The sequence below is a fragment of the Giraffa tippelskirchi genome, chromosome 1 (genome assembly GCF_054371585.1).
Source record: "Giraffa tippelskirchi isolate mGirTip1 chromosome 1, T2T-mGirTip1v1.2.pri, whole genome shotgun sequence".
Taxonomy (NCBI): domain Eukaryota; kingdom Metazoa; phylum Chordata; class Mammalia; order Artiodactyla; family Giraffidae; genus Giraffa; species Giraffa tippelskirchi.
The window spans coordinates 34,657,284-34,679,677 of NC_137275.1; the positions used below are offsets into that span (position 1 = coordinate 34,657,284).

The 22,394-nt window shown below is 34.8% G+C and overlaps 1 protein-coding gene across 2 annotated transcripts in view; it reads left to right on the plus strand.

Annotated features, from left to right (window-relative positions):
• TECRL (trans-2,3-enoyl-CoA reductase like) overlaps window positions 1-22,394 on the plus strand; it is a 120,233-nt gene that overhangs the window by 12,472 nt on the left and 85,367 nt on the right. The window lies entirely within an intron of this gene.

A 22,394-nucleotide genomic window follows, 5' to 3' on the forward strand; every position in this document is an offset into this window, starting at 1 on the left:
CTGGCTATTAAAAACAGTGCTACTATGAACACTGGGGTACACGTGTCTCTTTCAATTCTGATTTCTTTGGTGTGTATGCCTAGCAGTGGGATTGCTGGGTCATATGGCAGTTCTATTTCCAGATTTTTAAGGAATCTCCACACTGTTCTCCATAGTGGCTGTACTAGTTTGCATTCCCACCAACAGTGTAAGAGGGTTCCCTTTTCTCCACACCCTCTCCAGCATTTATTGTTTGTAGATTTTTGGACAGCAGCCATTCTGACCGGGGTGAGATGGTACCTCATTGTGGTTTCGATTTGCATTTCTCTGATAATGAGTGATGTTGAACATCTTTTCATATGTTTGTTAGCCATCTGTATGGCTTCTTTGGAGAAATGTCTAGCTCTTTGGCCGATTTTTTGATTGGTTCATTTATTTTTCTGGAATTGAGTTGCAGGAGTTGCTTGCAAATTTTTGAGATTAATTATTTGTAGTGACAACTTTCTTTCCTGTAACTATCCCTTATATCATAAATATTTTAAAAATGAGTGACAATTTAAGGCAACATTAAGAAATGAGCATTCTGTTTTAAAAATGTATTTTAAATTATCTAAAGGCTAAAGTTAATTAAGGCTAAAGGCTTCAACAGTGCGTGAACCATGAAATTCCAGATGTTCAAGCTGTATTTAGAAAAGGCAGAAGAAACAGATCACATTTCCAACATCTGTTGGATCCTCAAAAGAGCAAGAGAATACCAGAAAAAATATCTACTTCTACTTTATTGATTACACCAAAGTTTTTGACTGGGTGGATCACGACAAACTGGAAAATTCTTCAAGAGATGGGAATACCAGACAAACATACCTGCCTCCTGAGAAATCTGTATGCAGGCCAGAAAGCAACAGTTAGAACTAGGTATGGAACAGACTGGTTCCAAATTGGGAAAGGAGTACGTCAATGCTGTATATTGCCATCCTGCTTGTTTAACTTATATGCAGAGTACATCATGAGAAATGCTGGATTGGATGAAGCACAAGCTAGAATCAAGATTGTGGGATAAATATCAATAACCTCAGACACCCAGATGACACCACCCTTATGGCAGAAAGCAAAGAAGAAATAAAGAGCTTCTTGATGAAAGTGAAAGAGGAGAGTGAAAGAGATGGCTTAAAACTCAACTTTCAAAAAATGAAGATTATGGCATCCAGTCCCATCACTTCATGGCAAATAGATGGGGAAACAATGGAAACAGTGACAGATTTTATTTTGGGGAGCTCCAAAATCACTGCAGATGGTGACTGCAGCCATGAAATTAAAAGACGCTTGCTCCTTGGAAGAAAAATTATGACCAACCTAGACAGCGTATTAAAAAGCAGAGACATTACTTTGCCAAAAAAGGTCCATCTAGTCAAAGCTATGGTTTTTCCAGTAGTCATGTATGGATGTGAGAGTTGGACCATAAAGAAAGCTGAGCACCAAATAACTGATGCTTTTGAAATGTGGTGTTGGAGAAGACTCTTGAGAGTCCCTTGGACTGCAATGAAATCAAACCAGTCAATCCTAAAGGAAATCAGTCCTGAATGTTCATTGGAAGGATTGATGCTGAAGCTGAAACTCCAATAGTTTGGCCACCTGATTTGAAGAACTGACTCATTTGAAAGGACCCTGATGCTTGGAAATATTGAAGGTAGGAGGAGAAGGGTATGACCCAGGATGAGATTGTTGCATGGCATCACTGACTTAATGGACATAAGTTTGATTATGTTCTGGGAGTTGGTGATGGACAGGGAAGCCTAGTGTGCTGTGGTTCAGGGGTTGCATAGAGGCAGACATGACTGAGTGACTAAACTGAACTGAAAGGCTTAAGGTAGAGAAGACTGAAAGGACAAAATTGCAAGAAATGAAAACTGATTTTTATATTACATTAAGACTTGCATTATCTTTCTAACACAATTTTTTCGCGCATGTTTGTACTTTCTGGGGGTTTTCAGTTTGCATTATAAGAAACAAAGGAGTAATGGAATTTATATTTTTGCTAAAATTTGTGTAATGGTAGTATCTAAGCTCCACATAGTCCTAAATTATGCATAAACATGTGATTTAGATATGTGCATATTTACAATACATCTTCCTAGATAGGTCAGTGAATAAAGAATCTATCTGCAATGCAGAAGACACAAGAGACTCAGGTTCAGTCCCTGGGCCGGGAAGATCCTCTTGAGAAGGACATGGCAACCCACTCCAGTATTCTTGCCTGGAGAATCCCATGGACAGAGGAACCTGGCAGACTACAGTCCATAGGATCACAAAGAATCAAACAGGACTGAAGCGACTGAGCCGAGCAGGGTACAGCATATTTTATCCTTCTTTCTGCTATAGAAATGATGCTATTTGCATGGCTACATGATAAGAGCTCAAAAGTTTGGAGGCAATCATTATTTAAAGATTATGCTGCCCTTAAATGGAGAAAGCAATGGCAACCCACTCCAGTACTCTTCCCTGGAATATCTCATGGACGCAGGAGCCTGGTAGGCTGCAGTCCATGGGGTCATGAAGAGTCGGACACAAGTGAAGTGACTTAGCAGCAGTAGCTACCCTTAAAATGTTTCTGTTGACTACTATTCAAGTACCTACAAGAATATCTTCAGTTCCATCACTCAGTCGTGTCCATTTCTTTGCGACCCCATGGACTGCAGCATGTCAGCCTTCCCTGTCCATCACCAACTCCTGGAGTTTACTCAACCTGTGTCCATTGAGGTTATTGATATGTCTCCTGGCAATCTTGATTCTAGCTTGTGCTTCATCCAGCATTTCTCATGATGTACTCTGCATAGAAGTTAAACAAGCAGGGTGATAATATACAGCTTTGACATACTCCTTTCCCGACTTGGAACCAGTCTATTGTTCCTTGTCCAGTTCTAACTGTTGCTTCTTAGCCTGCATACAGATTTCTCAGGAGGAAGGTCAGGTGGTCTGGTATTCCCATCTCTTTAAGAATTTTCACAGTTTATTGTGATCCACATAGTCAAAGGCTTTGGCATAGTCAATAAAGAAGAAATAGATGTTTTCTGGAACACTCTTGCTTTTTGGATGCTCCAGCAGATGTTGGCAATTTGATCTCTGCTTCCTCTGCCTTTTCTAAATGCAGCTTGAACATTTGGAAGTTCACGGTTCACATACTATTGAAGCCTGGCTTGGAGAATTTTGAGCATTACTTTACTAGTGTGTGAGATAAGTGCAATTGTGCAGTTGTCTGAGCATTCTTTGGCATTGTCTTTCTTTGGGATTGGAATGAAAACTGACTATCTCCAGTCATATGGCCACCTTTTTTTTCCCCCCAAATTTGCTGGCATACTGAGTGCAGCACTTTCAAAGCATCCTCTTTTAGGATTTGAAATAGCTCAACCGGAATTCCATCACCTCCACTAGCTTTGTTTGTAGTGATGCTTCCTAAGGCCCACTTGACTTCTCATTCCAGGATGCCTGGCTCTAGGTTAGTGGTCACATCATCGTGATTATCTGGTTTATGAGGATCTCTTTTGTATAGTTCTTCTATGTATTCTTGCCACCTCTTCTTAATATCTTCTGCTGCTGTTAGGTCCATACCATTTCTGTCCTTTGGTGTGCCCATCTTTGCATGAAATGTTTCCTTGGCATCTCTAATTCTCTTGAAGATATCTCTAGTCTTCCCCATTCTATTGTTTCCCTCTATTTCTTTGCACTGATCACCGAGGAAGGCTCTCTTATCTTTTCTTGCTATTCTTTGGAACTCTGCATTCAAATGGGTATATCTTTCCTTTTTTCCTTTGTCTTTCACTTCTCTTCTTTTCTCATCTATTTGTAAGGCCTCCTCAGACAACCACTTTTCATTTTTGCATTTCTTTTTTCTTGGGGATGGTCTTGATCCCTGCCTCCTATACAATGTCACAAACCTTTCTCCATAGTTCATCAAGCACTCTATCAGATCTAGCCCCTTAAATCTATCTCTCACTTCCACTGTATAATCGTAAGGGATTTGATTTAGATAATACCTGAATGGTCTAGTGGTTTTCTCTACTTTCTTCAATTTAAGTCTGAATTTGGCAATAAGGAACTCATGATCTGAGCCACAGTCAGCTCCCAGGCTTGTTTTTGCTGACTGTATAAAGCTTTTCCATCTTTGGCTGCAAAGAATATAATCAATCTGATTTCAGTATTGACCATCTGATGATGTCCATAGGTAGAGTCTTCTCTTGTGTTGTTGGAAGAGGGTGTTTGCTATGACCAGTGTGTTCTCTTGTCAAACTTCTGTTAGTCTTTGTCCTGCTTCATTCTGTACTTCTTGGCCAAATTTGCCTGTTTCTCCATGTGTTTCTTGACTTCGTACTGTCACATTCCAGCCCCCTATAATGAAAAGGACATCTTTTTTGTGTGTTAGTTCTAGAAGGCCTTGTGGGTCTTCATAGAACCATTCACCTTCACCTTCTTTAGCATTACTGGTTGGGGCTTAGACTTGGGTTACTCTGATATTGAATGGTTTGCCTTGGAAATGAACAGAGATCATTCTATCATTTTTTAGATTGCATACAAGTACTGCTTTTTGGATGCTTTTGTTGACTATGATGGCTAAGCCATTTCTTCTAAGGGAATCTTGTCCATTGTTGTAGATATAATAGTCATCTGAGTTAAATTCACCCATTCCAGTCCATTTTAGTTCACTGATTCATAAAACATCGATGTTTACTCTTGCCATATCCTATTTGACCACTTTCAATTTGCCTTGTTTTATGGACCTTACTTTCCAGGTTCCTATGCAATATTGCTCTTCACAGCATCGGTCTTTACTTCCATCACTAGTCACACCCGCAACTGGGTGTTGTTTTTGCTTTGGCTACATCTCTTTCTTCTTTCCCCACTGATCTGTGGTAGCATATTGGGCACCTACTGACCTGGGGAGTTCATCTTTCAGTGTCCTATCTTTTGGCCTTTTCATACATTTCATGGGGTTCTCAAGACAAGAATACTGAAGGGGTTTGCCACTCCCTTCTCCAGTGACAAGAATATCTTGCAGAGGTATAATTCAAGAACATTTCCTGCCTTCCACTTTTCTCCTGTTTTCCTTTGTTCCTATTTGTTTTTCTTCATATACCTTGAAGAATACCAATCTTCCAGTTGGTAGGCCTCGTAATAGGCACTAGGAACAAGAGTACAGACACCAAACCAAACCACAGAAAATGGTTCCTCCTTTTCAGATGTTCACTTCATTGTAACGGATATTAACATGTAAATAGTCCAATACAATATAATGTAAACTAAAAGACCCGAATGATGGGAGAAATTGAAGGCAAAAGGAGAAGAGGGTGGCAGAAAATGAGATGATTAGGTATCATCACTAATTCAATGAATATGAATTTGAGCAAACTCCAGGAGTTAGTGTAGGACAGGGAAGCCTGACATGTTGCATTCCATGGGGTCACAAAGAGTTGGGCACAACTTGACAACTGAACAAAAAAGAAGAGGTAAGAACAAGGTGCTGGGCGCAAAAGGATGATTTTTCTTTTTCTTCTATTGGAAAAAGCAGCTTCAGAGGTCTCTTCCATTTATTAACAGTTCCAACACACTGAAGGATCATTTTGGGGCTAGCTGTAACAGTAAAGGGCAATCTATTAAAGTAGAAATTATGTCCTCTAAAATGCCTTAAATCATTGACCTTTCAGGCTTTCACTGAAGGCATACTGTTATAAAGACAACTCTAGAGTATTCAGGAAGGAAGGCAAAGATGAATCCCCTCCCTACTTAAGAGTTTAAAACGTGCACACTTTTCAGGCTCTGTACCACTATAATAATATATTTTATTACTGAATTTTTAAATTGACAATCATCAAATAATTTTGAATCCCTGTTGATCAACTGGGATTCAACAAAGTAACTTGAGCCTACCAGTCTCTCACCACATAAAATTTATGAATATCACATACATGTATTTTCCTATGAAAAGTTAGTTCTCTTTAAGACAGGTTTATTTTTAACTTCTTACTAAAACACATATGTTATTTGAGAATTGATCTTATTCTTTTTTTTTTTTTTTTTTTTTTTTTTTTTTGATCTTATTCTTAAACTGAGGAATTTTGTACTTCTGCCTTCTTACCAACTCATCATTCTAACATTGTATTGTAAAAAGAATAATTTAGTTATTACCTGTCCTTTTTTTTAGTCGCAGTTTAAGTTTTCTCATTACATATTTTTACTGTATCCCAAATAACCATGCAACATTACTTCACGTTGAGTGTTTCTGACTTGTTTTCTGATTTGATTGGTTGTCTGATTTTTTTAAAAAAAATTAAAATTGTAATTAATAATTTATTTTTGCAAAACATTTGATGAATTACTGCCTGTCTAATGGATCCTTTATTTGTCAATACTGGTCTATGAGTCATTAAACAGATATATAGCATCTGCTTCTCATAAACTTCATTTAATAAAATCCTGTTATAGTCTAAATTTAATTTAGTCAGACTTTAACAAAGAACCCTGAGGCAATCATTCAGATATAGATACTTTTTTTATAGATAGAAAAGTTTCAAAAAGATTTCACTCTTAAATTTCTGAGAAACTACTTTTATCTGAAAATCTACTTTATGTAGAATTTTTTTAACTGTTGATATGATAAGAACATAAATAGCAAGAAAAACCATAAACCCTGAGGTGTTCATTGCTAAAATAAAACCTGCATTACTTCGAAGTGGGGAGAAAAAAAAAAAACCAAGTAGGTTTTTTGTAATTTTAAATAAATAGATCCATAGATTTACTTACTTACTTTCACTTTTCAAATAGCATTTCTGGCATTGCGTAGACCTAATCTCTCAGCGACTTCACTTTCACTTTTCACTTTCATGCATTGGAGAAGGAAATGGCAACCCACTCCAGTATTCTTGCCTGGAGAATCCCAGGGATGGGGGAGCCTGGTGGGCTGCCGTCTATGGGATCGCACAGAGTCGGACACGACTGAAGTGACTTTGCAGTAGCAGGCCTCTATTAATAACGGAATTAGATAACTCAACGGTACATATATGTCATAGATTAAGTATTAAGTTGGTACAAATGTAATTGCAGTTTCAGAGCATGAATTTTAAATCATTATAACTAGGTTCTAACACATCTTTATTAATCAAAATATGAATCAGTACAATCAACACATTTTTGCCAACAAGAAATAAGCTTGTTTATTCCTGTAGCATAAAAATCCTCGCTTTAGGATTTGACAAACTCTTGGAAAGCATTTTCTGCCTCCTGCTGGTTGTGGAAGCATTTTCTTTGCAAAAAGTTGTCTAAATGCTTGAAAAAGTGGTAGTGTTTGGCAAGGGGCCAAGTGAATATGATGGATGAGGCAAAACTTTGTAGCCTAATTTGTTCAACTTTTGAAGCTCTGGTTGTATGATATGCAGTTGGACATTGTCATGGAGAAGAAGTGGGCCCTTTCTGTTGACCGATGTCAGCTGCAGACATTGCAGTTTTTGGTGTATCTCATTGATTTGCTGTGCATACTTCTCAGATATATGGTTTCACCGGGATTCAGAAAGCTATAGTAGATAAGACCAGCAGATCACCAAGCAGAGACCATGACATTTTTAGGTGCAAGTTTGGCTTTGGGAAGTGCTTTGGAGCTTCTTTTTGGTCCAATCACTGAGCTAGTCATCACTCGTTGTCATATAAAATCCACTTTTCATGGCAAGTCACAATCTGATAGAGAAATGGTTCATTATTGTTGCATAGAATAAGAGAAGATGACACTTCAAAATGACGATTTCTTTTTTTTAATTTTCGGTCAGCTCATGAGGCAGCCACCTATAGTTTTTTCACCTTTCCAGTTTGCAAAACTTCTTGAACCACCACTGCACTGTACGTTTGTTAGCAGTTCCTGAGACAAATGCATTGTTGATGTTGTGAGTTGTCTCTGCTGCTTTATGACCAATTCTGAACTCAAATTAAAAAATCACTTGAATTTGTTTTTTGTCTAACATTATTTCCATAGTCTATAATAAATATAAAATAAACAAAAATAAGGCATTAGCAAAAACAAACATAGAGCTAGAAATGAACATTAAAATGGTGTATAACACAACCACATTTTTTAAAGAATGCATTCCAAAGTCAAATAGCAAATTTCAACAATGCAAACTGCAATTACTTTTGCACCAACCTAATATGTAAACACAATTTGGCTAAGATATCTAAGTTTCTAGTAAAGTGATATTAAGGCTATACTGTATTGTAATAGAAAAAAAAATCTGGGCTGAAAGGTTAGCTTTGCTTCTGTACAGGAACATACCCACTACCCCTTTGCCTAATCATGGCTCTCCAAATTACACACACCACTCATCATCACATCAGTACTAAAATGAGGGTCCGACTTGTGGAGTTCCAAAATGCACATATGACTGAATGTGCAATTTTTTTCATATCTGGTCACATCATTACCTCAAAGTTATTTATTTGGGAGGTTGAAGAATCCAACAATCATAAAGTGACTGCAACATGATTAAAGTATCCCCATCAACAGAGATTTCACCTGTGAAGAGACTTCTTTAATGAATTGAGGGATAAAGTTTCACCTTAGCCAGTTTATCAAGCTGCTGACTCTCTAGAATCTCTCTCTGTCTTTACTACATCCAATCAATCAGTAAATCATTTCATTCTATACACAGTATATCTTCTCATTGAATGTAACCATCCTAGTTTAAATTATCATCATCTCTGACATATGGACAGGTCTACATTCTACATCAGCCTTCATGGAACACCCACAGTATATGTAGCAAAACAGTAAATATACAACATATAACATAAATATACTAGTTTCTATAAGAGTAGTTACAGCCATAAAGCTTCCACAAGATCACCAGATGAAATAGAATCTGCTATTTGTTATTACAAATGAAATAGTTTTGTTATTGCATTATCACTTTGTCACTTAGAGTCTGTTCAGTTACAGAAGCCAGAGAGCATATGTTCAGAGGTAGAATTCCTTACCTATATAATACTTCTTATTCTTATTTTGTCCTATGCTTAATAAAACAAAGTTTTTACATTTAAAACTGTCTTACTTAGGACTAGGAGTTCTGTGTTTGCCTTTTCTACACAGCCTCTGAGATGAGGGTACTCTACAAGCCTGTGGCCTATGTAACTACAAAAGACTAATTTTTCTATTTTCAAAAGAGATTGATAATAGTTTCTAAAAGATGTTAATTGTACAACAATGAGAAGAATGATGATGTTATCATGCCTAATAACTACCACTTCTAGACCATGAGAAACAGAGACTAAGCTGCCTGACTTATGCAGTTGGGAAGAAATTTTTATTATTATTTGCAATCATGGTTTTATGGACACTATATATAAAGCCACCCTGGTAATGGAGGTAACTTTGTAATTCATGTAATAAAATACTTGATCTTATATTTATTTAAAACCTGATAACTGACTATATTTTATTTTTATCATGTGTTTAGGAAACATGTTTTTCGTGATCAAAGATGGAAATAATATGTCTTATGTAAAACAGGGAGAATTAATTATATTTCATATTCTGTCTCTCCAGTCTGAAAAAAAAACTCAGTCTCTCTTTCCTTTCTCTTTCTCTCTCCCTCTCTCTCAAACATGTATAAAATAATGTTTGAAATATCTTTGCAACATTATATCTACATATCTATCCTGAGGGTAAAATAACAGGTGAGGTGTATTCTTATTTCTGACACACAGAAATGATGGAAATGGTGCATGGATAATTAAAATTGTAATCATTTTGGAGATTGACTTTAAAAGTATTAAAATAATTTTTGGTTTCTCAACACCCACGGGGAGGAAGTGGCCTCTTTGAGAGCAGACACCTTGTCATTTAGTTCACAGCTTTCTGGGTTGAATAGGTATACAATCCTTCATATCATTCAAACATCTCAGACTTTGAGATTGATGCCATAACTGAAAGGAACTTTTCACTGCTTTCATGAGGACCTAGTGTTATATTTTGAAAACATACAACATGAGTAAAGGATAGGGAAACAAATATTTGATCAGATGGTAAATATTAGTGTTGTTTATTAAGATTTTTTCTGGTTATCACACACAAACATGGTAAAATGAAACTTGCCTACCTTTTTGAAATAATGTATTCTGTGTTGGGAAAGGAGAGTGAAAGATGTATATTTATTTACTGAGGGAAGCTTTAAGAACCTAATCTAATTTCACACAATTTCTGCCCCCTAACTTCTGCCTTGGAAACAAGCAGTATTCCATGTGATGTCTGCTATGTCAACCAAGAGTCTAGATTGAGAAAAATGCAGGGTAGTTCCTTCAGTCAGCCTGTGATATACATGTAGTGCATGTGAAAACATAGCGTATATGCTTTAAAACTGAAACACAATCTAGACTATTCTGACAGGTGTATTCCATTAAATTTGAATCTCTTTAATAAAACTGGAGATATCACGGGAATATTTCATTCAAGAATGGGTATAATAAAGGACAGAAACAGTAGAGGACCTAAGAGAAGAAGAGATTAGGAAGAGGTGGCAAAAATACACAGAAGAATAATACAAAAAAGGCCTCAATGACGTGGATAACCACAACAGTGTTGTTACTCACCTAGAGCCAGACATCCTGCAGTGTGAAGTCAAGCTGGCCTTAGGAAGATTTACCATGAGCAAAGCTAGTGGAGGTGATGGAATTCCAGCTGAACTATTTCAAATCCTAAAGATGACACTGTTAAAGTGCTGCATTCAATATGTTAGCAAACTAGGAAAACAGTGGCCACAAGACTGGAAAAGGTCAGTTATCCTTCCAATCCCAAAGAAGGGCAATGCCAAATAACATTCAAATTACTGTACAGTTGCTGTTATTTCACATGTTAGTAAGGTTCTGCTCAAAATCCTTCAAAATAGACTTCTCAGTACGTGAATTGGGAACTTCCAGAGATATACAAACCGGGTTTAGAAAAGGCAGAGGAACTAGAGATCAAATTGCCAATATTTGTTGGATCATAGAGAAAGCAAGGGAATTATAGAAAAAATATCTGCTTCATTGAGTACATGAAAGCCTTTGACTGTGCAGATAACAACAAACTGTAAAATTTTTTAAGAGATGGGAATTCTAGCCTATCTTACCTGTCTCCTGAGAAACCTGTATGTGAGTCATGAAGCAGCAGTTAGAACCAGACATGGAACAATGGACTGTTTCAGAAATGGGAAAGAAGTATGACAAGGCTGTATATTGTCACTGTGCTTCTTTAATTTACATGCAGAATATATCATGCAAAATGTTGGGCCAGATGAACCACAAACTGGAATCAAGGTTGCTGGAGAAATATCAACAACCTCAGATATGCAGATGATACCACTCTGATGGCAGAAACTGAAGAGGAACTAAAGAGCCTCTTGATGAGGATGAAAGAGAAGAGGGAAAAAGCTGGCTTTAAAATCAACATTCAGAAAACTAAGATCAAGGCATCCAATCCCACTACTTCATGGCAAATTCAAGGGGAAAAAGTGGAAGCAGTGACAGATTTTCTTGTCTTGGACTGCAAAAACCACTGCCAATGGTGACTGCAGCCATGAAATTAAAAAGACGCTTGCTCCTTGGAAGGAAAGCTATGGCAAACCTAGACAGCATATTAAACGGCAAAGACATCACTTTACTGACAAAGTTCTATATAGTCAAAACTATGATTTTTCCAGTAGTCATGTACAAATTTGAGAGTTGGACCAGAAAGAAGGCTGAGTGCTGAAGAATTAATGCTTTTGAATTTTGGTGCTGGAGCAGATTCTTGAAAGACCCTTAGACCACAAGAAGATCAAACCAGTCAGTCCTAAAGAAATTCAATCCTAAATATCCATTGGCAGGACTGATGTTGAAGCTGAAACTCCCAATACTTTGGGCACTTGATGTGAAGAGCTGGCTCATTGAAAAATACTCTGACACTGGGAAAGACTGAAGGCAAAAGGAGAAGGGGGCCAGCAGCATCAGTAACTCAATGTACATGAATCTTAGCAAACTCCAGGAGATTCTGAAGTACAGGGGTGCCTGTTGTGTTGCAGCTCATGGGGCTGCAAAGGGTGTGACACAACTTAGTGACTGAACAACAACAAATGTGTAATGTTTCCTCTTCTATTTAAAACAATAAGATTGCAGTAAGACAGGACTACATCAAACTAAAGCTTGCTGCATACTAAAGGAAACCATCAGAAAATGATAAGACAACCTATAAGACGGGAGAAAATTTTGCAAACTACATATGCAATAGGGAACAATATCCAAAATGTATAAGAAACTCATGCACCTCAATAGCAAAAGAATAAATAACCCAAGTTTAAAATAAATGAACGACTTAAATAGACATTTTTTTCCAAAGACATTCAGATGGCCAACAGGTACATGAAATGATTCTTGAAATCACTAGTCATCAGGTAAATGAAAATCAAAACCACAATGAGACATCATCTCATACCTGTTACAATATCCATCATCAAAAATACAAGATATAACATGTTCACCAAGATGGGAATAAAGGAGAACCCTTGTGAATTATTTGTTGGTAATGTAAATTGATACAGACACTATGGATAACAGTAAGGATATTTCTCAAGAAATTTAAAACAGAACTACTATATAATCCAAAAGTCAAACTTTGGGTATATAGCCAAAGGAAGTGAAATCATTCTCTCAGAGATATCTGTACTCCCATTATTTACAAAAGCAGAAATATGGAAATAACTGAAGTGTCTATCTACAGATGAATGGATAAATATATATATGTTTACATACACATATATTTGCATTATATATATTCAGTGAAATATTATTCAGCCTTTAAAAAGAAGGAAATTGTGCCATTTGTAACAACATGTGTGAAACTGAAGGTCATAATGCTAAGTGAGATAAGTCAAACAGGAAAGGTAAATTTTGCATAGTATCACTTATAAGTTAAAAAAATGAATTTAATTTGAACTCAGAAACAGAGAATAGAAAAGTGATTGCTGGTGGCTGGGGGTTGGGAGAAATAAAGAGAGATTGTTAACAGAGTATGAACTTTCAGGTATAAGTGGAATAAGGCCAGAGGATCTATTGTATAGCATAACGACTATAGCTGATATTACTGTATAGAATAATTGAAATTTTCTGAGAGTAGAACTCAAATGTTCTCACCCAAAATAAAATAAAAAAGTAAATATGTAAGATAATGGATGTGTTAGTTAATTCATGGGTGAAATCTTTTAATAACATATGTATATCACATCATATTATACATTTTAAATATAGTATTACTTAACTTGCCAATTATACATCAATAAGCCCAAAACAAATTTTAAATAAAATATGTTAATAAACACATGCATAAAACTGTAAAAAAGTTTAAAATATTATATTTTATTATACATATAATTCAATAAATTGACAGATATTCAATCTATCTATGGGACATTAATTTCCTCAATGAGTGTTTAATGAGTACCTAATATATTTATAGTAGATGACAATAGCTGTAATAGTCAGCAGAAGGGGATGATTCTAAACAATCAATAGAATAGGTTGGATCAATAGAACTCTGTGATTTCTCAGATAATGAAGTTGAAAATCCATGGTTTATAAAAAGATTTTGGTTTGGGTGTCATTAGAATAGAAATAGTTTTTGGCTTAACCCACATAGCATTCAGTACTGGATGTTTAAAGTTATGATCACTGTCAGACATCCATGTAGATGTGTTAAATATTCAGTTGTATATGTAAGTTTGCAGCTATGAACCAAGATAGTGCAGGATATATACATCTGAGGATTATGAAAATATATGGCATTAAAAGTCATGAGAATGCATTAGACCAGCTTTCCAGATAAATGAAAGTCTTATCTTTATCCAGGATGTAATATAATGTGATGTAATGAAGGTGTTGAAGCTTCATGATTCTTTAATCATCAAACATTTTTCAGATTTTCAGGCACATTAAATGATAAAATTTTCATTATTCTAAGATGAGATAAACTAAGAATTTGTTTAATTGTTAAAGATAAATTGGTCCATGAACATTCAATACACACAGTGAAATTTGAAAAGTAATGTGATTACTTTCAGTGGCCAGCATCTATAGTAGCATTTATGAGTAGCATTTATAGTGAGCCAATGGTGCAGAAAAAATTATAGCAGCTATCTCTGTGGTTTGATGTCAAACAATTAATTACTAATATGAACTTTCTAAAGATAGGTTTCCTCCCTAATCATTTTTGCTTGAAACTAATTTCACATTCTTTATATTTTAAAAAATGTAGTATAAATCTTGATGTAGTCATTAAGACATTTATGACAATCACTTCAAAATGTGAAGTGACCTTTGATGTTTTGGAAAACATTTTATATCTATCTATCAATGTCATAAGATATGAAGTCCTTCCACACCAACAGGTTTAATCTAGTTATCTAAAAGACAGTCCCACCACTTTTTGAATATATATATAGATCAATTTTCAGTCCAGACCAAGCAATGACTCCAAATAACCAATGATAGACGGTAACAAAGATTTCATTCCCACTCATGGCATGCCAATGTGGATGAGCTATGACTGTGCTCTGAACTCTCTGTTCCACAAAACCAGGTTGATGAAGCAACTCTTATTTTCATTATTTCCAAGTAGAGTGAACAGAGAGGGGGTGTCTTAGTTTTAATTGCTATAAAAGTCACACAGATTAGGTGATTTCTAATGTTTGAAATTGACACTGTCCAGTTCTTCCACATTCCATTGTCCAAAGCAAGTCAAAGAGCCAAGTCCAACACAACAAACATCACTTTCTAAAGAAGTGGAAATGAAGAAAAAAACAAATATTTGCTAAACATAACTTCAGTTTCCAAGAATCATTTAAATTATTATTCTCTTGAAATGGCAATAAATATATTTTATAAATAATAGTATTCAAATTGGATAGATTTACATATTTGATGCTTAAAGAGGTAGATGAAATCCTATGTTTTCAGAAATTAGGTTACCCACAACAACTCCTTTTCCAAGAGATACTATTAATCTTAAAATGGGGATTTCCTTGAATCTTAAGGGAATAATCTCACATTTTAAGACATTATGCATTATACATTTTTGGTTTTGTTTTTGTTATTGCTTTTGGTATTGTGTTGCTTTAGCTTCTGCTGAAATTCAGTTTTATTGTCTTGTGCAGCTTTCAAAAGCAAATACTAAATATCTTAAATATTGAGGTTAAATATTTATGTGAGTCAAGAGTAGTTTCAGATTAATTATAAAAACAAACACATGGCACATTTCACAGTGGTACCATATTACTTTCATTTTTTGTATATAGAATTTGACAGTTGAGTGTATTTTTCAAAATTAATCTACATGTCTCTTTAACATCATCGGTACAAAAAAGCCAAAAAATATACAACAAAGTTAATATCTCATGAGATTTACAAATCTGATATAAACTTATAAAAAGTAAACATCACTCTTCTGAATGTCTATAACCTGTACAATGAAATAAGTGAGGTAGGTATTTATTTTCCTTGTCCTCCTTACATGATTAATGTTTTTAATAGCTCTTTAACACTTGAGAGCAAATACTCTAAAACTTAGCAATGCAAAAGCCATTTATTTACTTCTTTATTCTGTTTGGGAGTTTAGCATACAGCTGTTCAACAGTTCTGATGATGTCTCCTGGGCTGTCAAAGACTTGCAGCTCACTGCCAGGTAGCTAGGTGACTGATCTGGGAGTGAGCTCTAGGAAAAGGTGCAACAGGGCCATATGTCTGTCATCACTGGGGAAGTTAACTTAGGTTCCATTACAAGGTGCTGATCAGGGTGTTAGCAGAAAGAATGGAAAATACATGCCCTCTTGAATCTTAGCTTCATGATTTGCACAGTCTCACTTTCAACACATGCTTTTGGTTAAAGCAAATAGCAAGGCTAGCTTAAATTTAACATTGAGGGCAATAAACCCACTTCTTGATGGGAGGACTTGCAAAACATTGTGGCTATTTTTATCACTGCACAATAGTAGAGAATAATGTGTACTTTTATTACCAATAAATAGCATATATACATATAAATAATGCAGAATGATAGATACTTCTAATGCTGAACTCATTATTACTTATCACTTCCATTGGTATTTTCACTATATTTAAGCCTTTATTCAACATACATTTCATAGCAATACTTATCGAAGTATTCATAAACATCACCTTTTCCTTTTACAACTAAAGGCTAAGCAACTTTGGTAAATGTCTTTGTCATTGTCACTGAAAATCAATAACTGATAACCAACTATAATTTAATCAAAATTTTTTCAAAAGACTATAAATCCTTGGGCTTCCCTGGTGGCTCAGAAGGTAAAGAATCTGCCTGCAATGTGGAATACCTGGGTTTGATCCCTGAGTTGGCAAGATCCCATGGAAGAGGGCATAGCAACCCACTCCAGTATTCTTGCCTGGAGAATCCTCATGGACAGAGGAGCCGGGCAGGCTACAGTTCATGGGGTCACAAAGAGTCAGACACGACTGAGTGACTAAGCACATAAATCCTTACTTTTTCCAAGAATTTTATTCTGATAATTATTAGGTAATTATATCATTTAAATGTGGCCCTGAAACATTTCAGATAAAGAAAATTCAAACTAGATTTAAAATATATCATATGGACATTTTATTTCCCCTTTAGTTTTATCTGAATTTACATTTTGATGAACTGTAGTTCAGTTCAGTTCATTCAGTTCAGTCGCTCAGCCGTGTCCGACTCTTTGTGACACCATGAACCACAGCATGCCAGGCCTCCCTGTCCATCACCAACTCCCGGAATTTACCCAAACTCATGTCCATTCAGTCAATGATGCCATCCAACCATCTTATCCTCTGTCGTCCCCTTCTCCTCCTGACCTCAATCCTTCCCAGCATAAGGGTCTTTTCAAATGAGTCAGCTCTTCGCATCAGGTGGCCAAAGTATTGGAGTTTCAGCTTCAACATCAGTCCTTCCAATGAACACCCAGGACTGATCTCCCTTAGGATGGACTGGCTGGATCTCCTTGCAGTCCAAGGGACTCTTAAGAGTCTTCTCCAACACCACAGTTCAAAAGCATCAATTCTACTGCATATTGATGTAGAATTTTTGTATTTATGGAAAAATCACCTTTGTCAAAGAAATAAATATACATTAATTTGGATAATGCATATACATATATATATATATAGTTTCTTCCCTATGATTATGAGGCTGAATAATTAATAAGTAACAGAATATCAATCATTTGCTGTTTTCTTCATATAGTTAATTTAATTAACCATATGTGTTGATTATTTGGAAAGGAATATAATTGTCATTTGATCACTAGCTTTTATAATAGATTTTTTAAATGATTACTTAGTTTTCTCATAGGTGATACTATTTTATTTGAAAGAGTCCTCCAATATGTATGGGGAAACCACTTAATTTAAACATGATTTGGGCTTCCTTATTTCGGTAATACAGAGTTAAGTGCAAACTTCCCTGAGTACAAGGATTATTTTGACTTCACAAACTTGCAATAGGAAAGCATAACCAGCATCATCTAAGAAATAATCATAAACATTAATTTCACAAATATGCTTATAATTCATTGGTCTTTATGGTCTCCTTTACTCCTAAAATATTCTCACTTAGGTAATAAAATATATATTTAAAAAAATATTCCAGAAATGCTATTCACCATGAAAAACTGTGTGGTCTTAAAATTCAACACATTATTTTCTAATTTAATAAAATGAAACACTTCTTTCTATTTATTTATTTATTTTTGTATTTTCATGGGGCATCAAACTCTAGTTGCAATTTTACATTTTATTTCATATTTTCCATATGTTAGAATATCAAGCTATAAGACAGAAAAAATATATAGAAATAGCTGTTTGTTCAGTACATAATATGCAAAGACTATTATTTTCCTATTAAATAGAAATGAAATGGCTTGGTAATAGATACTATACATAAATAATCTAGTCACTAAAGGATATTTAATTTTATTGAAGGATTACAAAAATTAAATGTTAGTTTTGGAGTGGTTATTGATATTGTACTTATGTCTGCAATGTTACAATCATATAATAGTTATATAGAATAAAATTAGATACTCAAAGTCATATTTTCAACCATTCTTTTCTTTCTACTCTTATATTTACAATACTTATATATATGTATATGTAATGAGAAAATAAATAATATCTAGGCTATAATTCTAAGTAAAATTTATATTTACACATAATTTACTGGGAGCTAAGTATTTATTTAAAAGAAAATTATTCAGAAGAATATATTTTTTGAAACTTTCTTTGGTGAAAATTTTAAAGAATTTATGTGTTAATGCTTATTTTTATATTTTAAAAAATATTTGACAATGTGCTATTTTAACATATAAAGAACCAATTGCTATGATAATAAAATCTGAAATACATGTATGTATACGCGCATTTTTTTTTTTGACACTGCAAAACCTTTTTTAAAATAACCCACTATAGTATATAAAGAGCTTCCCTGGTGGCTCAGACAGTAAAAGAATTACCACTTTCAAAGTTTCAGAAAGTAGTAATAGTGAAAAAAATTTTTTGTGTGTGAAATACTGCAGTATCTTCACAAGGGGGAAATTCAAGCAAACCCTAAATTGCACTTTAATGTGAAAAATTTTTTCTAAGTCCATCAAATTAAATGCTGAAAAAAGTAATGATGACACAAAACTCAACTATGATTAGTTGAAATTTAGAGAGAAATTTTTGGTTCAACTAACAAACATCAATTACCTTGTGTACTTAATATTTTAAGATTAAGTCACTCTGATTATAAAGAAAGATTAATGAAGACAATTTTAGGATTTCAGATGACAGAATACTTTTTTTCCCAAAGGCACAATTAATTATGCCTATTTACAAAAATGAATAAATTATTGCAAAGATAGTTGGTGCCATTGTTTAAACTGGGTAAAAGTAGAAATTATTATGAAAAAATTTCTTAATGAATCTACAGAGGCATTTATTTAGTAATCAGAAAGTCTTATATGCTCTATTAATGATCATATTTTCCTCCTTTTGTGCTCTAAATACAACTAAAGTACTGAAAGAGTTGACCAAGCACAATCTTGTGGCTAACTGAGCAACACTTACTGTCTGAATCATTTCATGGTTTAATCATATATTTTTCTGCTGTATTTGACTAAAATTGTTCTAGAAAAGGGAAGTTCTCAAAGATTTATTCAAAGTTAGCAGCATTTTTTTTTTAACAAGTGAAATTTAAATGTAACAATAAAAAATTAAATTTAAAATTTTGTGAAAAGCTTGTAATAATAACCCACTTTCCACAAGCAGGTTTTTTTCAGGGTACCATAATTTAGTCTTGGAAGTCTGTAAATTCAGGGGAAAAATGTGTATACACCAAGTTAGAAGATATTCATTTACTGTATGCTGGTTTGAAAAACAAAGCATACAGCTTTTCCATAGTAATCTACTTGTGAAAGATTTTTCATATCAGATCAAGGGGCTTCTGTTTTCATGCAAATTTTTACTCACAGCTTTATTTTTCACTTCAACAAAAGTGACCTAACACTTTATTATATGCTGTATGATATGCTGCATGTTGAAACACAAACTACGATACACCAGATAATTGTCTTCAAGGATTGCATGGACTGTTAGAACCACTAGCATGTATACACAAGATTCAGTTCAGTTCATTTCAGTAGTTCACTCGTGTTCGACTCTGCAACTCCATGGACTGCAGTGCACCAGGCTTCTCTGTTCATCACCGACTCCCGGAGCTTACTCAAACTCATGTCCATTGAGTCGATGATGCCATCCAGCTATCTCATCCTCTGTCGTCCCCTTCTCCTCCTGTCTTCAATCTTTCCCAGCATCAGGGTCTTTTCAAATGAGTCAGTTCTTCACATCAGGTGGCCAAAATATTGCAGTTTCAGCTTCAAGATCAGTCATTCCAATGAATATTCAGGACTGATTTCCTTTAGGATGGACTGGTTGGATCTCCTTGCAGTCCAAAGGACTCTCAAGAGTCTTCTCCAACACCACACTTCAAAAGCATCAATTCTTCGGCTCTCAGCTTTATTTATAGTCTAACTCTCACATCCATAGATGACTATTGGAAAAATCAAAGCTTTGACTACACAGACCTTTTTTGGCAAAGTAATATCTCTGCTTTTTAATATGCTGCCTAGGTTGGTCATAACTTTTCTTCCAAGGAATAAATGTCTTTTAATTTCATGGGGGCAGTCACCATCAGTAGTGATTTTGGAGCCCCCCAAAATAGTCTGACACTGTTTCCCCATCTATTTGCCATGACGTGATGGGACCAGATGCCATGATCTTCGTTTTCTGAATGTTGAGTTTTAAGCCAACTTTTTCACTCTCCTCTTTCACTTTCATCAAGAGGCTCTTTAGTTTTTTCTCTCGTTTTCTGCCATAAGTTTGGTGTCATCTGCAAATCTGAGGTTATTGATATTTCTCCCGGCAAACTTGCTTACCGCTTGTGCTTCATCCAGTCCAGCATTTCTCATGATGTACTCTATTTATATAAGCAGGGTGACGGGATACAGTCTTGAAGTACCTCTTTTCCTATTTGGAACCAGTCTGTTGTTCCATGCCCAGTTCTAACTGTTGCTTCTTGACCTGCATACAGATTTCTCAGGAGGCAAGTGGTCTGTTATTCCCATCTCTTTAAGAATTTTCCACAGTTTGTTGTAATCCACACTGTCAAGATTATGTGCCCTCAAACAGCGGGAGCTGAGCCTACAGTGAACTGTAACTCAGGAGTTGTTAATCATGAAAATTATTACTATATTATATATTATTGTGTTTTTAAATAGATGGCTCTTGAAAAGACTGATGAACAAATATTTGTTACTCTAGAGAATAATATATGGATCTTAGGCATCTTTGTCAGAGGCCACGACATATAATGGTACTTTGTTATTTAATGTTATTTACAGTTATTAAACAACAATGAAATAGTGGAGTGAATATTGTTAAAACAAACCATCACCTTTAAAAATATAATTCAAATATCAAAGTTTAATAATCAAAATTAAAACGATATGTTTAAGCATATAAATATATGTTATCCTCTAAAATTTTCAAATATTTTCCAACATTTAGAAAAGACAATGATATGAAGGATTTAAAATTTCCCACTAACAGAATACTTTAGGTTTCTTTTGTTATTTAAAACATAACACAAATGGAAAAAATATCATTCTTTAGTGCTTGAAACTTTCTGGTTTAGTAAACTAGAAACATAGAAAAAATAAGAAAAAATTCTGAATGGTTTGTCACACTTGGTTACAAGAGGGAATGGAATATAGTAAAAGAAATGTACTCTTTGTTATGCTTTTGATTTTTAATGCAATATTAAATATAATAATTTCATTAATAACTGCCTAAAATATTAATATTATTATATACCTTCCCTTTGGACATTTTTTTTCCTTTAGTTCTCTCAAAATAGCCATAAGAAGATTTTAGTGTAGCAAAAACTAAAATAAACCATGCACACAATATTCTATATTTGTTTAGAGAAAGGAAATATATTTGACTTGTATGAACATGAAAATGCCTTTGACATAGACCTTGAAGGATTGTTGGGTTTTCCTAAGCCACAGAGAAATCAGAAGCAGAGGGGAATTTCAATTTGCAAGCTGTCTAGGGACTGAGTCAGAAAGTAAGAAAGTACTGTGATGGTTTGAGATGTTTTGATAAAACTCTTATCCTAATGAATTTTCCTATGTAGATGAAGAAACATTTTCCCTTATTCTCTTTTCTAACAATTTTGTAGTTATTGTTTAGTTGCTAGGTCATGTCCAACTCTGTGACTGCAGCACACCACACTTCCCTGTCCTTTACTATCTGAGTTTGCTCAGATTGTTGTCCATTGAGTTGGTAATGTTAACTAATTATCCTCTGCCACACTTTTCTCCTTTTTGTTGTTTTTGCCATTTTCTACTCCAGAGGTTCTTCCTGACCCAGGGATAGAGCCTGTGTCTCTTGCATCTCTTGCATTGGCAGGCAGATTCTTTACTGTGCCACTTGGAAGCCCTTTTCTAACACTGGAAAGATTTAATTTCTGTAGATTAGGACCAAATAATAATAATATACTTAAACAACCAAAAAAGATATCTAACAGATTTTTGATAGTTCTATGGCACCTTTGGGTGAAAATTTTAAAAACATAACTATGAGGCTTAGAATATTTTTTTTTTTACATGATATTCCAAAGTAAATATTTCCCTCTTTTGTCTGTGTAAATAAATTTTATATCCCTGGATTCCTCTGATAACTCTTTTACTTTATTTCATTTGAATTCATTCATACTTTTAATTGATAGCCCCACCAATATGGAAATCAGAAACAATATCACAGGCAGA